Here is a 16455-nt window from a genome sequence, read left to right as displayed (position 1 = left end):
GATTAGATATCCATTGGGTTGGGCTCCCACAGTCGTCCCTAGGTTCAGATAACCTAGTAAACCCTACTAAATGCGGGACTTGCAAACCCGGGTCTAGTTAGAGATGCGCGCACAGCAAGTACAGTTGCCGGGCCCAAACAGCAGCATGATTACTATTTTCACTTATTATGATAATAGCTTTCAAACTCGTAATCTAGTTATGTGAATATAGTTTTAGCTCAGTTTCAGTTTCAGTTTAGTTCTCCTAGTTGATACCATGAGATAGCTCTATGCTTAGATTTTATTATGCATGCCATGTTTCAGTATTTATGCCATGTAACTTCAGTATGCCATGCTTTAACAAATCCAGTGCATGTTTTTAAATAGCATTCTTTAAAAACATGATTGCATCGTTGCATGTTTTTGTGAGGTAGATGGTTTCTTACTAAGCTTAAAGCTTACAGATACTTTTTCCTTATACTGCAGATAAAGGTAAAGGGAAAATGGATTAGCAGAGGAAGCTGAAGGTCAATGCAGTGATGGTGTGTGTGGCAGGAACCTGGAACGAAGATCCTTAGGGAGTTTAGCAAATTAAGAGCTTAGTCTCTTTTCTTAAGATACTTTTACGCATTTCTAGTGGTTTAAATGCTGTAAATTAATAAACCTTGCACTATATCATGTTAGAATGCTAGTTAATAGATATCAGAACGTTCTCCATGCATTATATAATTGTTGTGTGAGATTTGACACGAACAAGTGCTGAAATCAGGGGTTCTGAATCGAAATCAGAAACCCAGATCGATCTACAGATCGATCAGAATGGAGTTGTACCACTGGATCGGTCAGCTGACCGATCCAGTCACGAACAAAGAGTTAGCGTCTGCAAACAGAGAGTACCGAAGCTCACTGATCGGTCAGCCGACCGATCAGTGAGCCACTGGATCGGTCTACCGATCGATCAGTGTACTCCTGGATCGGTCGGTAGACCTATCCAGCCGCATACAGAAGCAATGTGTACTCCTGGATCGGTCGGTAGATCGAAGCAAGATAGCTTGTGGATCGGTCAGCCGACCGATCCAGAGTTTTTCTCCGTGCCAGTATCAAGCTGGATCGATCACTGGATCGATCCGACAGCCCAATCGATTCATGGATCGATTGAAATGCCTGATTACAACTAGCAGGACATCCGAGAGGCATAGATTATCTTCCCTAGCATGTGTACAACTCCTAGGTACACCTAGAATATTAAGTTCAGATTTTACAGTAATCAGTTTAGTAAAATTTTAATAAATCCAGATTTTCACAATAGTAATTTAGCACAGCATAATGTAGTGATCGGCCTCACAGCCTAGTCAGTAGGAGGTGGGTCGTTACAGAGTGGTATCAGAGCAGTGTTCCATACTTCCTACACACACATCAGCATTGTACCTGCAGCTTCCAAGTAAGAATACCTCTCACTTTGTATGTTTATTGCTTTTCTGTTATGGATGACTAAAGCATGCTTGTTTATGATAGTAGTTAACATGATAACAATAGTTATTCCCTTATGATTGTGTTAGTCATGTATGTCCTCCATGTCTCTAGAGATGGCATGAGGACGCCCAGTTAGAAGGGCACCAGCTACTGAGCCCCAGCATAAGGCAGGCAGTTCAGTGCCTCCCCCAGACCTTACAGCACTAGTGGCTCAGTTACAGCAGCAGCTAGCTGAACAGCAACAGGAAATAGTCACCTTAAAGGCTAGTCAGCAGAACACTCCCACAGTCACCCCGGAACCAAACTTAACAACACCAGTAGTCTTAGAGGTTCCACCAGTTCAGCCTACAGCACCAGTAGCCCCAGTAGCAGTAGAGGCAAAGAGAGAAGTCTATCTGATCCAGTGGCAGAGAGTCAAGCCCGAGAATTTCTCAGGCACTAGTGAACCATGGGATGCACAAGCCTGGTTCAAAACACTGGAGAGTACGATGGAGCTTCTGGACTGGCCAGAACACGGGAAGGTGAAGTGCGCCTCCTTCTGTTTGACAGGAGATGCACGTATGTAGTGGGATAGAATCAGAGCGAAGCGCCCAGTAAGTCAGATGACATGGGCAGACTTCGAGAAAGAATTCTTCGAGGAGTTCTTTCACACGCGGGTCACAAACCGTCACTACGACGAGTTCACTGAGTTTCGTCAGGGCAACCTATCAGTTGAGGAAGCCGTGAAGAAATTCAATAGGTTGGCTCGTCTATGCCCTGAATTAGTCAGCACAGAAAGGGAACGAATCCGGTTGATGCTCAAGATGCTGAGGCCGGAAATAGCAATGAACGTGGCTGGTGGCGTTCATAGGCCACAAACCACAGAAGATTTAGTGAGCAATGCTCTAATCACTGAGCATTACCATAATAGCATCAAGCAGCATAAGCAAGTCCTCTCAGAAGCTAAAGGTCAAGGAGGGCCAGCCAGCAAGCAGCCCAGTTATCCAAAGTATGCTACTTGTGGGAAATTCCATCCTGGAGTTTGTCGTAAGGGCACACGAGGATACTTTGAATGCGGACAGGAAGGGCATATGGCCAAGCAGTGTCCAAACAAGACTAGTCTTCCTCAGCCACAGCCGATTCAGTATGGAGGCCAGCCAGCTCAGTTACATCAGATGCAGGCCGCTTTAGATGGTCCACATATCAGCCAGGGCAGATTAGAAGCCCCTCCAGCTACGACCAATGCGAGGATCTACTCACTCACCAGAGAGGACGCAGCAAATGCCTCGACAGTTGTTACAGGTCAGATTAGTATTTTACAGCAAAGTACAACTGTCTTATTCGATACTGGGGCAACCCATTCACTATAGCAGACAGAGAGCTCTTTTGCGATCTGATAGTGATTAATATGACCGACTACGACGTTATCTTCGGGATGGAATTCTTGATCAAATACGGTGCCTCCATCGAGTGTCGTAAACAGAAAGTCATATTCCAACCTAAAGCGGAAGCACAGTTCGAATTCGTCGGAGAACCTAGGAGAAAGGCCAAGAAGTTTCTCTCAGCTATGAAGGCACAGAGGTTGATGGATTCAGGATGTACGGGGTTCTTAGCACACGTAGTCAGCACCAGTCAGGACAAGGACCAACAGCTAGCAGAGGTTCGAGTCGTATGTGACTACCCAGCAGTCTTCCCTGAAGAGTTACCAGGCCTAGCACCAGACAGGGAGATCGAATTTGAGATAGAGCTCATTCCCGGTACAAATCCTATCTCCAAAGCACCTTACCGCATGGCTCCAGCAGAACTGAAGGAACTTCATGAGCAACTACAGAAGCTGCTTGACAAAGGCTTCATGCGCCCTAGTCACTCACCATGGGGAGCACCTGTGTTGTTCGTGAAGAAGAAGGATGGGAGCATGCGCCTGTGTATAGACTACCGAGCGCTGAACCAAGTCACCATCAAGAACAGGTATCCTCTTCCCAGGATTGATGACCTGTTCGATCAGCTAAAGGGAGCAGCAGTGTTCTCTAAGATAGACCTCAGATCAGGTTATCATCAGGTGAAGGTTAAAGAAGGGGATATACCAAAGACAGCATTCAGGACTAGATACGGGCATTACGAGTTCGTGGTCATGCCCTTTGGCGTGACGAATGCTCCAGCTACCTTCATGGATCTCATGAACAGGGTATTCAGGGAGTATTTAGATAAGTTTGTCATCGTGTTCATCGATGATATTCTTATCTATTCAGGAACTCAGGAAGAACACGCAGAGCACCTGAAAACAGTATTGCAGACCCTTCAGCAGAATCAGCTGTACGCAAAGTTCACCAAATGTAAATTTTGGATAGATCAGGTGTCCTTCCTGGGTCACATCATCTCAAAGGATGGTATCATGGTAGACCCCAGTAAGATAGAAGCTGTGAGCAACTGGAAAAGACCCAAGAACGCTAGTGAGATCAGAAGCTTTCTGGGATTAGCAGGTTATTACAGGAAGTTCGTAGAGGACTTCTCCAGGATAGCCTCCCCACTGACAGCTCTTACCAGAAAGAACAGAAAATTTCAGTGGACAGAGGACTGTGAGAACAGTTTCAGCGAGCTGAAAAGAAGATTGACCAGTGCACCTATTCTGACTCTACCAGAAAATGCAGATAGCTTTGACATATATAGTGATGCCTCGAAGTTGGGACTAGGAGCAGTGCTGATGCAAGATGGCAAGGTGATCGCCTATGCCTCCAGACAACTCAAGGATTATGAGAAGAACTATCTTACTCATGACCTTGAGCTTGCAGCAGTGGTGTTCGCTCTCAAAATTTGGAGACATTACTTGTATGGAGTTCAGTGCAGAGTGTATACAGATCATCAGAGTCTGAAGTACTTCTTCACTCAGAAGGATCTGAATATGCGACAGCGCAGATGGCTAGAACTGGTCAAAGACTACGACATAGATATCCTCTACCACCCAGGAAAAGCGAATAGGGTAGCAGACGCCCTCAGCAGAAAGTCCAGCGCTACCCTATTATCTCTAGCAGCCATGTCACCGCCCCTACAGAAGGAGATCTCAGATTTCGGTCTCGAACTCATAGTCGGACAACTCTCTACTATGACATTAGAGTCTACCTTGCTTGGTGACATCCAGACAGCTCAGGAGCAGAATCCTGAAATTCAGAGGATCAAGCAAGGTTTAGCAGAATCAGAAGGTGGAGAGTTCAGAATATCAGATAGCGGGGTGTTGTATTTCGGTGACCGGCTATGTGTTCCGGATCAGGAGGAACTACAGAGGAAAATCCTAGATGAGGCTCACAAGACTCCCTATGCGATGCATCCTGGCTCCACCAAAATGTACCAAGACTTGAAGAAACATTTTTGGTGGCCTGGGATGAAGAGAGACATCGCTCGATATGTCAGCACCTGCCTAACCTGTCAGAGGGTTAAGGCAGAACATCAGAGACCAGGGGGAGTTTTGCAGCCCATACAGATACCAGAATGGAAGTGGGAAGACATTTCTATGGATTTCATAGTGGGACTACCTAGAACCCCGAATGGTTTTGATACCATCTGGGTAATAGTCGGCAGGTTGACTAAATCAGCCCACTTCTTAGCTATCAGGATATCCTACTCCATGGAACAGCTAGCTCAGTTATATCTCAAGGAGATCGTCAGACTGCATGGAGTCCCACGAACCATTATTTCAGACAGAGACAGTAGGTTCACATCACACTTCTGGGAGTGTGTACAATCAGCTTTGGGCACGAAATTAAAGTTTAGCACAGCCTTCCATCCGCAGACAGATGGACAGACGGAGCGAGTAAATCAGGTACTCAAGGATATGCTCCGAGCATGTGCCCTAGACTTCAAGGGAAGTTGGTGCAAATATCTGAGTCTAGCAGAATTTGCATACAACAACAGCTATCAGGCCACTATCGGCATGGCACCTTACGAGGCTCTCTATGGGCGGAGGTGTAGATCTCCAATCTGCTGGTATGAGAGTGGTGAACAGAAAGAACTAGAACTTCAGACAGATCTAGTAGCAGATATCACAGCAGCTATACAGCAGATCCGCCAGAGGATAGAGACAGCTCAGAGCCGCCAGAAAAGCTATGCTGATACACGGCGCAGACCTTTAGAGTTCTCAGTTGGGGATTCAGTGTTCCTCAGAGTAGCTCCCATGAAGGGAGTAATGCGTTTCGGGAAGAAGGGCAAGCTAAGTCCCAGATATGTGGGACCATACCTTATCAGCAGAAGAGTGGGCAAGGTAGCATATGAGCTAGAGCTACCCCAGGAAATGTCAGCCGTCCACAATGTATTTCATGTCTCTATGCTGAAGAAGCATACCCCAGATGCCACCCAGGTGATTGAGCCCCAGTCGGTACAGATCCGCGAAGACCTCAGCTATGACAGTCGACCTATTCAGATAATAGACCGAGCAGTTAAGAAATTGCGGAACAAGGAAGTACCATTAGTCAAGGTTATTTGGCACAGTCACACAGCAGAAGAGGCAACTTGGGAGACAGAAGCCAGCATGAGACAGAAGTACCCAGAATTATTCTAAGTTTGAGGACGAACTTTTTATAAGGTATGAGGGATTGTAACGTCCGAAAATTCTCAAAACTATATTAGAAATATTCTATAATTATTTTGGAATTTTTAGATATTTTTCCGAAATTTTTAGAGTAGCGGAAGTAGCAAAAATAATTAGAAAAACAAAATAGCTTAAGCGGGAATCGAACCCTGACCTCTAGCCGAGCCAAGACTTAAGTGAATCCGGCTAACCAGGAGCCCTAGCAGAAGAGGGAGTCAATTATATTTATATTTAAGTTGGGCCGAATTACCCACTTAATATAAATAGAAAATTTAAGTGGGTTTGGTTTATTTTTTTGGTTCGGCAATTCTCCACCTAACCTCACCGCAACCCTCTCCCTCTTCTTCTTCCTCTCGGCGCCAATCCTAGGGTTCCCTCCCTAGGGCCCCAAGGTCATCTTCCGGTGACAACTCCGGCACGAGGACGCTCTTCTTCGCGAGGGGAACGCATAGACGCGAGAAGATCATCGAAAGGATCGTCTCCACCGGAATTCTAGCAAATAGAATTGTAAGGAAAGTAGCATACGAGGTAAGAAACCTCTCACCTGCAGTATAAGTAGCTTCCGTTTGATTGCATGCCTTTAGTTTAGCTATATGCAGATTTTTCGGCACCCAGGGTGTGTTTAAACCCTCCTCACAGATTAGGGATCTAGTTGAGCACCTCTAGATGGGCCAGACACGTTGTTCTCCTTCAGTTGGAGGCTCTAGACGTTGTCGGGTGCCTAGAGGTGGTCTCCCTATTAGAGGGGAGAGTTGGAGCATACCAGGTGTTCGACAAAATGATTTGTGTAGCTAAATACCACCTCAGATATTTTTAACAGCTCAGTTAAATGCATTAGTAGCATTTAAATCAGTATATTAGTCTAGTTTCAGCTTACATGGGACTACGGTCCAATGGGTGGGCTCCCACAGTCGCCTCTAGGTTTAGATAACCTAGCTCTAGGTTCAGATAACCTAGAAACAGCAAAATAAGCAATTAGTAGCTATATTCAGTATTTTATTTTCAGTGGCACTGTACAGGATTAGATATCCATTGGGTTGGGCTCCCACAGTCGTCCCTAGGTTCAGATAACCTAGTAAACCCTACTAAATGCGGGACTTGCAAACCCGGGTCTAGTTAGGGATGCGCGCACAGCAAGTACAGTTGTCGGGCCCAAACAGCAGCATGATTACTATTTTCACTTATTATGATAATAGCTTTCAAACTCGTAATCTAGTTATGTGAATATAGTTTTAGCTCAGTTTTAGTTTCAGTTTCAGTTTAGTTCTCCTAGTTGATACCATGAGATAGCTCCATGCTTAGATTTTATTATGCATGCCATGTTTCAGTATTTATGCCATGTAACTTCAGTTTTATGCCATGTAACTTCAGTATGCCATGCTTTAACAAATCCAGTGCATGTTTTTAAATAGCATTCTTTAAAAACATGATTGCATCGTTGCATGTTTTTGTGAGGTAGATGGTTTCTTACTAAGCTTAAAGCTTATAGATACTTTTTCCTTATACTGCAGATAAAGGTAAAGGAAAAATGGATTAGCAGAGGAAGCTGAAGGTCAATGCAGTGATGGTGTGTGTGGCAGGAACCTGGAACGAAGATCCTTAGGGAGTTTAGCAAATTAAGAACTTAGTCTCTTTTCTTAAGATACTTTTACGCATTTCTAGTGGTTTAAATGCTGTAAATTAATAAACCTTGCACTATATCATGTTAGAATGCTAGTTAATAGATATCAGAATGTTCTCCATGCATTATATAATTGTTGTGTGAGATTTGGCACGAACAAGTGCTGAAATCAGGGGTTCTGATTCGAAATCAGAAACCCAGATCGATCTACAGATCGATCAGAATGGAGTTGTGCCACTGGATCGGTCAGCTGACCGATCCAGTCGCGAACAGAGAGTTAGCGTCTGCGAACAGAGAGTACCGAAGCTCACTGATCGGTCAGCCGACCGATCAGTGAGCCACTGGATCGGTCTACCGATGAACGTATGGATCGGCCTGCAGACCGACTCCTGGATCGGTCGATAGACTGATCCAGCCGCATACAGAAGCCATATAGCTTATGGATCGGTCAGCCGACCGATCCAGAGTTTTTCTCCGTGCCAGTATCAAGCTGGATCGATCACTGGATCGATCCGACAGCCCAATCGATTCATGGATCGATTGAAATGTCTGATTACAGCTAGCAGGACATCCGAGAGGCATAGATTATCTTCCCTAGCATGTGTACAACTCCTAGGTACACCTAGAATATTAAGTTCAGATTTTACAGTAATCAGTTTAGTAAAATTTTAATAAATCCAGATTTCCGCAATAGTAATTTAGCACAGCATAATGTAGCGATCGGCCTCACAGCCTAGTCAGTAGGAGGCGAGTCATTACAGACGAGCCTGAGTCGGACACAGGACGAGGGGCTCGGCGTCGACGTCTCTGAGATAGCGGCTGGCTATCCGAGTCAAAATTATCGGAAGGCGGCCAAGCCCTGCGTCTAGTGGAAGAAGGGGCATCCTGGCCCAAGCGATCATTTGCGCAGCGGGCCTGGCGAGCTGCCTGAGAAGCTTCTCTGAATGCAGGGCTTGCCTGAGGAACAGTGGCGAATCTTCTACCAAGGCCGCGACCAGGAATATAAATTGGTTGGGCAGGATCCATGGACTGAAGAGGCGTCGAGGTGGCTGGCCGGGTTGTATCTGTAGGTCGGGGATGAACAGTAGGCGTAGCCCATGACCTAACAGGGCCGACAGGCCGGGGTGGACGCGCAGTCCGCGGGCGAGTAGGGCAAGCCAAGGGGGCAGGTCGGACACCAGAAGATCCTCGTCGAATAGGTCAGGGTGGAGGATTGGCCGGGGAAGCCCCACCGATTGAAGTCGAAGATGAGTGGGGGAATGCTCTTCTCTGCAAGACAACTCGGCCACGCCTCATTATTTCCATATCGCAAAGAGAAAGAGGCTGAACCTCTGAAGCGCGAGTCAAGACTTCAGCTGTACAGGATAAAGTAGGAAGTCAGCAGTAGTATGAAAAAACAGATGCTTATGAAATGACAACAAAATTAAAAGGAAGGCTTACCTAGGGAATGAGGTGTCTCAGGGGTAAGATAACTTAGGCGGAAATAAGCTAACAACTCTTTAGATAAGAGACGTGTCAAATTCAGCTGCCAGCTGGCTAAACCAGATGAGGCTTCTATGTAGGAGGTATCAAGGTGAAATTCCCTTAGTTCTGGAGACGGGGGAAGTAACGGTTGCCATCACAGGGGCCACTCCACCTCGTGAGGAAAGCTAATGAAGAAAAATTTGTTCCTTTAGCTCGGGTCGGAGGGTGGAAGGGATGAGAAAAAAGCAATGCGAAGACGGGGCTGAAAACGGAATGTGCCCTCTTCCTGGCGACGGAGGGTGAAGAAGCAATGGAATAGGTGGGCGGACCAGGATAGTTCACACACATCACATAGCACTACAAAGCCACATAGGATTCTTATAGAGTTGGGTGTCAGTTGTCCCAGGGGAATCCGGAAGTAGCGGCATATGTCAGAAAAGAAAGGGTGAAGAGGAAGACGAAGGCTAGCCACAAATTGCTCTTTAAAGAAGGTGCAATAGCCAGCAGGAGGATTGAAGAATTGGTGTATCCCGGTAGGAATGACCACATGCGCATTATCCTCGACTCTGTAAGTATAGCGCAGGTCATCCCGATCCAATTCATCGAAAATGGACGAGCCAGGGTAGTACACCGCCGCCAAAGAAGGAAGAAAAGAGGGGGAGGCCATGAGAAAAAGGAACAAAAGAGAGAAAGATCAAGCGGAAAGCTATCGACGCAAAAGCAGGAGGATCGGAAGTAAGGAGGGATTCAAGCAGAAGAAAGAAAAAAAGGACATGAAACGCCTGAAGCCGAAAGTGAGGAGAGAATATTTATAGCCGCTAGGTAGAGGGGCAATTTTGTCAAACTACCATCCATCGGATTAAAATAATTGGCGGGAACAAAGAGAACCAACAGATCTTCCTTGAAAATAACGTCAAGGGTATATTTGGAAAAGTACCGGCGCAAAGTACGAGGAGACGGATCTCGGGAAAGGGCACAGCAGTTGCCTTATAAAAAAGTGCCTTCGCATTCCTGGTCTGGGCTTAACCGATAACTACTTTCCTAGTCTGAAGTTATCCTGACCTGGAGTAGAGATAAAAGAATAGATTGGAAAATATGACCGAGCCGAAGCTGTCAGCAAAGGAAAGCAAGTCGAACAGGTCGGGAAATAAAGGCAAATCAAGCAAGTGGTTAAACTAAGTTAAGTGGTCCACAGAAAAAAGTAAGGAAAATAGGTCGGAGTAAAAAGGGGATTCCAGACATGGTCAAAGAGGACCAAATAGGAAGCCAAAGCACATGTTCGCATGGTCGCAGGTCATATCGGTCAAAAGATATACGGCGCAATTGATAAGAAGGTTAATCTAACATACCATCAGAGAAAATTAAGGAGCAAGGGTCATGCCATGTCACAGGAGGGACAAATAGTGCAAAGAAAAGGCAAATCCATGATTACACAGCAACTAGTTCAAGTTAAAATTTAACAGCTTCAAGTGTACATTAAAAATTCAGCATCAAGAATCACATCCAGGATCATCGTTAGTAGGAGGCTCAGGGGGGCAAGACATAGAATCAGCCGGAGGCTCAGGAAGGAGGAATAAGTCGTCATCATCCTTGAAGGTGGGAAGCGACCCGTCTGGAATCTCTCTCATCAGGCGAGCGGTATCTAAGAAGTCCTCTGAGGGGGCAGCGTGAAGTAGATTCTGCTCAAACATTTGTCGAGCCCCGCCACCCGCACCACAACAGAGCATGAGATTCATCAAACCCCCTATCTTCCTCAAGAAGAAGGGGGAGGAGACGTACGCTTGCCTATACGCTTGTAGACGGCCCACTTCTCCCGCCTGGTACTCAGTCAACTCTGCCTGGACCTTCTCCGTATTAGCTCGGGCCCTTTCTGCATCAACTCGGGTTAAAGTCAAATTTTTCTGACCCTGAGAAACATTTTCTTGAGCTTTCAGAAGGTCGGCCTGCATTGATTTAATGGTTGCTTGGCTAGCCTCCCACTGGCTGCGAAGGGCCTTCTCCCGATCTGAACTAGAGGCCAGTTGACCCTGGACATCAGTTAAAGTCTTTTGAAGGGCCTCTCGGGTTTCCTGCAGACCCGTCAGTTGGGCGTTCTTGGCGTCCAGTTCCACCACCAGAGAGCGACGCCTCTCCACTTCAGAAGCTAATTTGGCCTCGCTTGTCTGCAGAGCCGCTTCCAAAGCCTTTATCTTGTCAAAGGCCGCATGAGAAATGTTGCGGACAGACTCTGCAGACTCCCCAATCAATCGAAGATAATGCGCTAGGTCTCCAGGAGTCGGGTTAAGGGGATCGCGGGGAGTTAGTGGCAACTCTAATTCCTCAAAACGAGTCTTTAATACTTCATTCTCCCTCTGTAAGTGGGAGGTGTACTGAATGACACTTAGGTTAGCGGAACAGGCCTGCGTTAGATATAGGAAGAAAAATTATAAAAGATTTCAGCAGAGGAGCATAGAGATAAGAAGACTTACAGAAACCATCTGGCAAGCCGCTTGATCTAGCCCCATCATCGGGGGATTCTTCCAAAACTTCCGATTGCCTGAGCGCCAGGAAGCCGCTAAGTCGCCCTCTAATTCAACCAGGGCAACCGGGGGAGGGGCCTCTTCTGCAGTTCCTTCGGCGGCACCAAGCTTTGTGGAAGAAGGTAGGCGCCAAGAGTCAGTAAATGAATACTTCTTGCGGATCTTCCTTCGAGAGCGAGAAGTAGAGGCTGGAGCGGTTATCGGGGGGTCAGCGGATAAATGGGCAGAACCCCCAGGCTGGGCAGTGGCTGGAAGAGAGGCCTACACAGGAGAGGAAGCAGTAGCAGGAAGAATGGTTTGCCCGGAAGCCTGATCAAGACTAGGGATCGGGGCAGATATCTGGGGCGACATAACGGGAACCTCCGACCCCAAAGCAATCTCCCGGTCAGGAGTAACAACCCTGGCTTCCGGAGAATAGGGAGTAGCAACGGAGTGACGGCCAGAAGGAGGCGGGGGTGATGCCGGAGTTGTGGGAATAACCCTCTTCCTTTTGCGCTGGAGCTTTAGACGTTTGGCCGGCGGGGGAGAGGCAGCCTGCTCTTCCTTGACCTGCTCTACAGTAGCCAGGTCTTCTACCACAAAGGTCGGGTCCTCTACAGGGGCCACATTCTGAGGAGGGGCCGAGGAAGTTTCCTCCTGGATCGGCGCCAAGGGGATAGGCTGTGGAGCAGAAGGAGCAGACCGTGAGGCAGAAGGGCCAGACTGAGAAGAAACTGCCAAACCCTTAGTAAGCTCCGCACTTAAAGCTTTCAAGTAGGAGACAGATTGACGTTTTACGTCGGAGGAGTATGCTCGGAGCATGGCAGCCTCTGCAATAAGAAAGAAAGATACCTCAGTTAGCGAAGATTAGCGGAGAGGAAAACGGGGTCTTACCAAATGGAGCCTCTATGTCGGCCCGAACGGGGCTGAGCCCAAATAAATACAAAAAGTCTTCCAACAGTAATATAGAAAGGCTAACGCTCACGCCTTGAAGTTTTTCTGAAGCGGTGTTACAGGAAGGCTGGTGTTGATGTACAGGAAGGTTGGAAGGGATGTCCGAGCTCCACTGGGTCAGCCCGACCAAGGGCTCGGGGAATCTAACAAAGAAGATGCGGGATTTCCACCCCTTGTTGGAAGAGGGCATATCAGAAAAAAATTTATAGTCAGGCCTAGCCTGTACCATAAACACTCTTAGCTCTGAACGTTTGAAAGAATAAAAATAATGGAAGAGCTGAACGGTCAGGGGAAGTTGGTATACGCGACAAAAAATGACAGTGCCGCAAACCGCTCTGAAGAAGTTGGGAGCAAATTGAGAGATGCAAATGCCAAAGTATTCGCTTAGGGAGGAAATGAAAGGATGGATGGGAAAACGAAGGCCTCCTAAATTCTGGTCTCTAAAAATGGTGATGAAGCCTTCAGGAGGGCTGGCGGGGTGTTCATGGGGCGTAGGAACTCTGAGTTCATAGGCATCACTAAGTCGCAGGTCCGATTGAATCACAGATGGGTCATGATCATCTATATCAGAAATGAAGCACGAATACCAAAGGGCGGTCTTACCGTCAGCCATTATCAAGGTAAGGAGGGTTGGAGAAGAGATCAGTCGAGAGGGAGAGGAGCACTCGGCGTGAATAGGCTAGAGGGGGAAGGGTCGGACACCAGAGATGGCAAAGCAACACAGAGACGAGGGCAGTCGAAAAGCATAAGGCAATGACTACGGACTGCCTTTAGGGTTTATAAAGAGAGTGTTCCTAGGGAATATCGAAAAGAGATGTCGAGTATCTTTTGGGGTAAAGCGCTTAAAGCCATCTTATAGCAGAGAGACATGCTCTTATGGGAAATCGTGTACAAAAAGGATTAGCGTTGGCGGCGTGATGTGCGTAGATTTTATATACTTTTATGCATGTTTTGATGCACATTTACATACTTTGAGCTTGCTTAATCTATGCATTTTTATACTTCCAGCTTTCATTTTAGCATATTTATACTTTTTGTTCGGAGATCTGTTTTTTGTGCATTTTTTGTACACAAGAGTCGAATTTGTTTAAGATTTTGCATTCTTGGACAAACTTATGAGCTAAGCATTGGAGAAAGCACTTGGCCGTGTGCCACACACGGCCCTGCCTGGGTGGAGTGCTCTGGCCGTGTGGTCATCCAGGAGAAACAGACAAGGAACTTGGCCTGGCTGTGTGAACCTCACACGGCCGTGCCAAGTTTTGAAACAAATCAGAGTTCAATCCTTATATGGCCGTGTGGATCTACATGGCCGTATAAGGTTTCCAGACACCAAGAAGGCCCTGGCCGTGTGCATCACAAGGCCGTGCAGGGTTTCCAGCACTTAAAATTGTTTTGGCCGTGTGCACCACACGACCGTGCCAGGTTTCCAGAAGCTGGGGCAGTCCAGGCTGTGTGGATCTACACGGCCGTGCTTGGAGGTCTTGATGGGAGTTGTCCACGGCCGTGTACACCACACGACCGTGTATGGATGGCAGAGAGGGGAAAGGCTCTGGCCGTGTGAACCTCACACGGCCATGCCTCGGGGTCGTGTGGCTCTCGAAAGCCCTCTCTATTTAAAGCCTCTTTGAAGATTTGAAAGGGGATCTTCTCCCCTTTGGGAGAAAGCAAGATTTGGTGGATTCCTCCCATTCTTGGGAGGATTTTTGGACGATCTAAAGGGAGATCTTGGCGAATTCGACTCCGGAAGCGAGGATTGGATCCTAAGATGGAGCTTTATTGTAGATAAGTTTTCTTTCTCTCCTCTTCTTGGATTGGGATTGAAGAAATGCTTGTAATCTTCTTATCTTTGGTTTTCTTTCTTCGTTTTATGGAGTAGATCTTTTTGTTCTAGGATGGAGGGAGTATTTGTGAGATAAATTGATGTAAACTCTTGTGGATTTGCCATTTCTTTGCTTCTATGATGATGTTTGGTTTGTATCGATTGGATCTTGAATGATTAATTGTGATTAGGGCTTAATTCTCATTCTTGATTGATTGTTTGGATATCTTATAGACTTTGTAGAGATTAACTCTCACTCGATTTTTCGAGGGATCCACGTGACAGGTGCAAGCCCGTGTAAGGACGTTTGAGAGATAACCTTGAAGGGGAAATGAGAATATTCAAGAGGGTAGGATAGATTTTATGATTCAATCTTTGTATCTTTATGGGTTAAGAAGCTATGAACTTCTATGTTGATATCCGAGGGAAGCATAGTAATAGGTGCAATCCTGTGTAAGGACAACGTAGGTTCATATCTAATTGATCACATTTAGGTACATTTTTTAGTCCTAAGCCGGTTATCTATTGCAAGAGAGAACCAGCAACCTTCTACAGATATTAGACAATTGAGACATAAGAAGTGGTAAACCATATACATTCAAGAGATCTTACAAAGAAACCAAAACTCCTAGAACCTCCCTTTATCATAACTCAAACCCCAAACTCTTGTTTGTTAATCTTTCATTTTAGATTTGTTTTTCGTCCTTAGCATTTGAAACCAATTAATTAGTTGTTTAGCTAATTCGCTTTGAGATATTTCTAGTGCTTATTCCAGTCCCTGTGGATACGATAATCTTTTATATTACTTGCGACATTTTCGCACATTTGCGGAGAGCGAACAAGTTTTTGGCACCGCTACCGGGGACTGCGCTATAACATTAGAGATTATCAATTGAGTTAGACTAAACATAATATTTTTATTTCTTTTCATTTGCATATTTGTAACTAATCTCTAGTTTTCTGTTTTCATTTTCCTGTATACTTTCTAACTTCTTGGAAATTCTTTTGTAGTAATTTTAATTCTGCATTTTTTGTTTTTTGTTTTCTAACATTCCAATCTTACCTTTCTCTGTTTTTAATTTCTTTGTTTGATTTAGTTTCTATTGCAATCTTGTTCTTGTGTATGCGAAGATCTAACTTTGCAGGAGAATTTTTTCCTCTTGACCCTGAAATTGATAGAACATTTCATAGAAGAAGAATTCTGCAGAGACAAATTGAAGAACAAGAGCATTTGAACGTGGCTAATAGACCACTAAAGGATTATGTAGCACCTTATGCTAGGGGTTTTCGATCTAGTATTTCAAGACCCTCAGTGGAGGCAAATAATTTTGAGATCAAACCTGCAATTATTTCCATGGTGCAGCAAAATCAATTTGGTGGAGGACCACATGAAGACCCTAATCAACACTTAGAGGTCTTTTATGAAATATGTGGGACAATGAAAATGAATGGTGTTCCTTCAGAAGCAGTGCGGTTATTATTATTTGGGTTTTCTTTGAGAGATAGGGCCAAGCAATGGTTGAATTCTTTGGCTCCCAATAATATCACCACTTGGGAACAATGTGAACAACAATTCCTTGATAAATTCTATCCCCCAAGTAAAACTGCTCATATGAGGAATTTGATTGCAAGTTTCAAACAAGCTGACTCAGAATCTCTATTTGAAGCTTGGGATAGATACAATAGTATGCTCAGACAATGCCCTCACCACGGTTTGGAAAGATGGTTAGTGTTGCATACTTTCTATAATGGTATTAATTATCATACCAAAGTGTCCCTTGATTCAGCTGCTGGAGGAGCACTCATGAATAAAAATTTGGATGAAGCTGAGGAAATCATAGAGAGTGTAGCACAAAATCATCATCAATGGGCAAATGAAAGAAGTGGTGGTCATCCTTCAATAAACCCAATAACAAAAACATCAGGAAAGTTTGATGTTGATGTAGTGACTTTATTAGCTGCAAAACTTGATGCTCTTACAAAAAAATTTGAGAATGTAGGGACTAGTTCAAATATGGTAAATGCCATTGCTACATCTTGTGAAGTATGTGGGAGTTCAGAACATTCAAATGACTCACGTCCATTGGGA

General features: G+C 45.5%; 1 non-coding gene across 1 annotated transcript; it reads right to left on the bottom strand.

Moving 5' to 3' along the window:
• Positions 1 to 15976: 15976 nt before the first annotated feature.
• Positions 15977 to 16082, bottom strand: LOC122003283. Its single transcript, XR_006117923.1, has one exon. It is a non-coding gene; the product is annotated as a small nucleolar RNA R71 (small nucleolar RNA).
• Between the last annotated feature and the right edge of the window lie 373 nt (positions 16083 to 16455).

The sequence above is a fragment of the Zingiber officinale genome, chromosome 7A (assembly GCF_018446385.1).
Source record: "Zingiber officinale cultivar Zhangliang chromosome 7A, Zo_v1.1, whole genome shotgun sequence".
NCBI lineage: Eukaryota > Viridiplantae > Streptophyta > Magnoliopsida > Zingiberales > Zingiberaceae > Zingiber > Zingiber officinale.
Note: the sequence above shows the minus strand (reverse complement) of the source record. Positions and strands in the feature narration are given on the sequence as shown.